Raw genomic sequence first — 5800 nt, forward strand, 5'->3', positions numbered from 1 at the left:
ATATATATATGTATATATATATACAAGCGCGCACGCACACGCTCAGAAACATATGCAATGCGTTTCCACACAGTTTCTGTCTACTGAATTCACTTCTATTGCATTGGTCAGCCATAGTGGAAGACACTTGTCTAAGGTGGCGTGCAGGGGGAAAATTGAGATTGAACCCATAACCACATGTTTCCAAAGCGAGCAACCCAACCACACAGCGGAAGGTATAACGAAAACAGTCAGAAACACATTGTGGAGTGAATAATGATTATGAGTGATTAATGTGAAATAAAGAGTATTGTAATAGGGAAAACTAAAGATTGATTGTCTACAAAGAATTACATAAGAGATAAAGAAATTTTACGTGCGACAAGGAGGTAAAAGAACGAAATTTGAATCTAGTTTCCATAGATAAAACGTATATATTGCAGGTATAAGTTAATTCTGAGGCTTAAAAATTTGGGTCTTAACTCAACATTTGTCTGAAACCTTATATTTTTATTGAATGTTCTGTATCCTCACATTACAACACACCCTATTTATATAATTTTGACTAAACCTACTCGTCGTATGGGAGTCCATCATTAGCCTTCTTAAATTCTACTACTTGAGCTTCTTATCTTGCGTCTGCGTTCCTAAAAAATGTTAGGTTGTAGGAGTTATAATATATCGAGAGCCACGAAACGTGACACATATACAAGAGAAATACCTTTTGGTCCTCTACGAACCATTAAGGTTTTAGCTTTTTGCTTTAATTATCTGTAGGGCCAGATTAAGATCCATAGAGTCGTTAAGCACTTAAAAGATTTTTGTGCCCCCATATATATGTAATTTAAAATATAAACAATAATAAGCCATTAAAATATATTTGCTCCTTTTCTCTACTGTTAAGAGAGTATGAATGAGAAACAAAGAAAAAAAAAACAGAAGGAAAGAAAATCGATCATATATAGTTTCTAAATAGTTTAAATGAAGATAGACCAACTGGTTTCTTGATCCTAAGTTACATTGTATTGATAAGCTCGAAAAAGAGCGAAATAACGTTATCTGCTTCTACTAAGACACTCAAAATGAAGAAACAAATATGAACTATATGGAAATAAAATTTCATATGTTTGTTTTTATGTCTGATTTTCAAGATTCAAATTTCATATGTATTCTCACCCTTAAGAAAATGTTCTTTGGCAAGGTACAAGATTTCACGTTGTCACAGTCTACTCAGTTGGAAATGAGGATCAAGTAAGTGCTGATACAGCCCCATTCTCTTTCCTCCAGTTGTCACATCATCGATGCTCTATTGGACCAACTTTGGAAGGGCCGATAAGATATCTCTATGACTGTTTGAAGCTACATAAGCACCGAAAGGAACTTGCGAAAGCGAGGTGCAAGCTCCCAAGTCTAAAATTTAAGCTACGTCCCTCTAAAATTCGACATATTTTTCAATAACAATTCTACATAATATCAATAGCTAATTCAAATTTTGTTTTTTTGTCTGATTTTCAAGATTCTTTATGTGGATTCGTGTGTTGAAGCATATTGGTATAATGACTCTTCCTAGACATAACTTATTCAAACTTCTACTGAAATGTGGATTCGTGTTTCAGTTACCATTAAGAAGACTGCAGCCAGTCTATGCAAGTTATAACAAAGTAACCAGGGCGATCAGAAATACGGCAGTATCTTTTAGCTTTCACTAGTTTAGTCATTTGAATAGTGGCCATGCTGGGGCACAGTCATAGAGGATTTGGTTGAACAAATCACCCCCGATAGTAATGGTACTTAATTTATTGATTATTTTGGTGAACCACTTGGTTATGGAGACGTGAACTAATCAACTCCGGTGTGAAGGGACAAGCACAAAGACACATACATAAACATGACATATGTAATGTGTGTGTGTGTGTGTGTGTGTGTGTGTATGTGTGTGTATGTGTTTGTGTGTGTATGTGCATGTGAGTGTGTGTATGTATGTGTGGTTTACCTCTGGTGGTTAACCATTATAAATTTCTTCAATATATATGTGTGTGTGTGTATGCATATATGTATATAAATACGCACATGCATACACACATATATATATATATATATATATGTGTGTGTGTGTGTGTGTGTGTGTGTGTGTGTATTAAGCAACGAGCTTCTACACAGTTTCCGTCCACCAATTACTTTCACTCGGCATTGCTCAAACCAGGGCTATAGTGGAAGACACTTGCCCAAAGGGCTGTGTAGTGGGATAGAACCCGGAACCGCTTGGCTGCAAAGCTAACTTCTTTATCACACATTTTTCTCTGTCAAATCACCATCACCTTTCGACTACCGGATATAATACGGAATCATGGATTTAAATGTCTTGAGCATATTCTACAAGCCTACGGTACATATTTGGTTGTGGATCTCTGCTGCATCTCTTACTCAATCTCTTGTCTATAACAGCATGGGTTCTATTGTACCAAACTTAAGTGGAAGTCAAACGTTTGGAATCTGAATTCCAGCCTATCCTAACCTATCGCTGCAGGAATCGACTCCTCTCTTACTCTCACTTACTCTTACGCTCATATTTGTTTCTGTTTTCTGTTTAACTTTCGTTTTTGGTGAGAACAAAGTGATAAAAGTGAGTGGGGGAATGACTCTGCACTGGAATACCTTTCATCGCTCCACTGTTGAGAGTGGAATGTTTTTTTTTAATTAGATATTGCAATTTAACTCTTATAAAGACGCTCACTAATAAACAAGAAAAAGAAGAAGAAGAAGAAGAAGAAGAAGAAGAAGAAGAAGAAGAAAAAGAAGAAGAAGAAGAAGAAGAAGAAGAAGAAGAAGAAGAGGAGGAGGAGGAGGCAGAAGGAAAATAAGAAGAGGAAGAAGAGGGAGACGAAGAGGAGGAAGAAGTGGAATAAGAAGAGGAAGTAAGAGAAAGAAGAAGAGGAGGAGGAAGGAGTATAAAAAGAGGAAGAAGAAGAAGAAGAAGAAGACGAAGAAGAAGAAGAAGAAGAAGAAGAAGAAGAAGAAGAAGAAGAAGAAGAAGAAGAAGAAGAAGAAGAACAAGAAGAACAAGAAGTACCCTCTCCAATTCCTTCTCTCCTACTCACAGGTCAACGCTTAGAGAAGTAACATCCATTCTTGCCATGTTCGCAACTTTCACCCACCTTTCAATAAACTCACTCGAAGACAGAACTTCCCTCTTTACACTCAAATTCCTTTTCAAGTGAAACTTGAAGAACTCAATGAGAGCTCTATCAAAGAGGAATGTATCTGTCCTCATGCCCTTCGGCCTTGCCCACCAAACAACCTCTTTCATCACCGCCATTAGGAGAAGGAAAATTGCCTTGCTTGTCCGATTGACACTACAGACTCGGTCGATAGACAGATCCGTCCCACACGTGACAACAGTTGTTCAATGCAGCCTCACAAGTCAACAGTTCGGCATAACCTCACAAGTCAACAAGACAACAATTGTTCGACATAACCTCTCAAGTCAACAATACCTGGTCATTGAACGAGTGCGTGCAGAACGGTTTCGTCACTCAAGGTGCATCTCGGCCAAACCCCTCAGACAGCACATCCGTGCCTGTAGTGTTTAACTCGAACCGGTAGTGACCCCCGGTAGTGCCACCAGACCAACGACATCTGGAAATTATTCATGGTAATCTCCGACCGGAAAGTCCTCCGGAACAGACTAGCCAGTTCATTTTCGTCGGCACACACAGTCTCTCTGAGAACATCATCGCACTTCCCCACCACTAATCCTCTAAAAAATTCTGAAGCGGAACATCAACCAATCCCGTTGCCCCACTGGTAGAGGGCAATATTATTATTATTATTATTATTATTAATAATAATAATAATGATAGCGCCTACAGAATATCTCAGTGGGATTGAACTCGGAACGAAAGAGCCGAAAGAAATGCCGCAATGCATTAACACTTGAACGAATCTGGCGATCCTCCATCATTACAACAACTGTAATATATTAATAATTTTCAGACTGAAATCAGAAATATTCGTTAGAAGAGGAGATAATGGATTGTTAAAACATGTGAGATTAGCTTAAAATATTATTTTCATGTGTGTGGGATCGAAAGATGGAAATAAGTGCCAGGAGACCAACAAAGATGAACTGATGTATAGAAATGGCGCCTACGACTACATGGTGTGGTGAGATCAAATGTAAAGGGAGACGTGTGTGCTGGACCGCGCTTCATGCACACACACACACACACACACACACACATACACATGCACACACATGCACACACATATACACATTTACACGCATACATGTATGTATATACGTGTACGTATGCATGGATAGATAGATGGATGGACGGGTGGTGGAGGTGTATGGGTTAGTGCTTATCATAGGATAGTGGTTTCGATTCCTGGGCCGGGTGATGCATCGCGTCCTTGAGCAAAACACTTCATTTCACGTTGCTCCACTTCACTGAGTTAACGAAAATCAGTAATGCTATGATGGGCCGACGTCCCATCCAGGATGTGTAGGGGTATTTATGCTACAGAAACCGGGAAACCGGACCTTATGAGTTTATCCGACTCGAGAAGGAGCTTTATATCCTAAATGGATGGATGGATGGACTAGTGAATGCATAAGCGTATATATGGTTGTGTGGTCTAGAAGCCTGCTTTGCAACTATGCGGTTTGGCCTTCAGTTTCACTGCGCGACGCCTTGAGCAAAGGTTTTCTCCTATAGGCCTGAGTCGACTAATGCCTTGTAAGTGAATTTGGTATACGGAAACTGCGTGGATGCCCGTCGTATATACATTACAAACACACACACACACACAGGCACGTACATATATATAAGCCCAACCGTCACTTGCGAATGATTATGGCTTTATAACATGTACCATGCTTTCGTTAACTTTTAGGTGCCTGTGTAGTCACGAATAGAAGACGTAACACCCTCTCGATTCTCTTGTCTTTTTTTCGTCCAGTACTTTATCTAAGATGTCGAAGTACAGCAGATTGATGCACTAGGATAGCACTCATAGCAAAGCAAACTGAAGCAACATAAAATAATGCCTTATTGAATGCCTCAACTCAGCTTCGTCATGAATGGTAACTTATTTTCCGTTTACACACAGCTCGTCAGCTAGTTTTAATAATTGATTTGCTTTCCTTTAATACTCATTGCTTGTACATTCTCACTTTCCACACCACCTAACTTCTCTGTCCATACAGCAAGACACACTTCATCTACCTTCACTACATTCAAACACCCACGCTATGATGCCTTACACAACACATACTAACATCATCCATTACTCACGAGACATTTGCACAATCTCTCAAAACCCTGGTGACGCACCTAACTCCCATTTTCTCTCTCGCGCGCACACACGTAAATATACTTCCCACCTACGTCATTTCACGTCACCACATTCTCTCTTACCTATCACACATGCATAAACCTATTTCACACGTTATTAACTTCATTTCGTTTCGTCCTCCTACACTTGTCAGACTTTCATTACACCACGCTTACACTTTCCTCATTGCACTACTTCCTCTCTGCCATTCGAGCATTTTTGAGCCATGTTTGAAATTTCTTATTCTTTTTATTTTCTTTTACCTTGAACATTGCCCGAGACTTCGATTTATCTTGTTTTTTTATTTACATTATTGCACAAATACGTTGAATTTTATCTGTGTCGTTTGCTTGCAATTTTTGCTCCTGACTTCATAACTACTAGAGGCTCACCTACAGTATCACTTAAAATTATTAGCATTCATTTCTCTTGTTATGTATATGTATATATCTATATCTATATGTTTATATATACGTTTATATAT

At 38.8% G+C, this 5800-nt stretch overlaps 1 protein-coding gene across 1 annotated transcript in view; it reads right to left on the reverse strand.

Annotated features, from left to right (window-relative positions):
- The window catches only part of LOC106879862 (uncharacterized), a 315144-nt gene that overhangs the window by 108380 nt on the left and 200964 nt on the right, over window positions 1-5800 (reverse strand). The window lies entirely within an intron of this gene.

Source organism: Octopus bimaculoides, chromosome 3 (genome assembly GCF_001194135.2).
Source record: "Octopus bimaculoides isolate UCB-OBI-ISO-001 chromosome 3, ASM119413v2, whole genome shotgun sequence".
Taxonomy (NCBI): domain Eukaryota; kingdom Metazoa; phylum Mollusca; class Cephalopoda; order Octopoda; family Octopodidae; genus Octopus; species Octopus bimaculoides.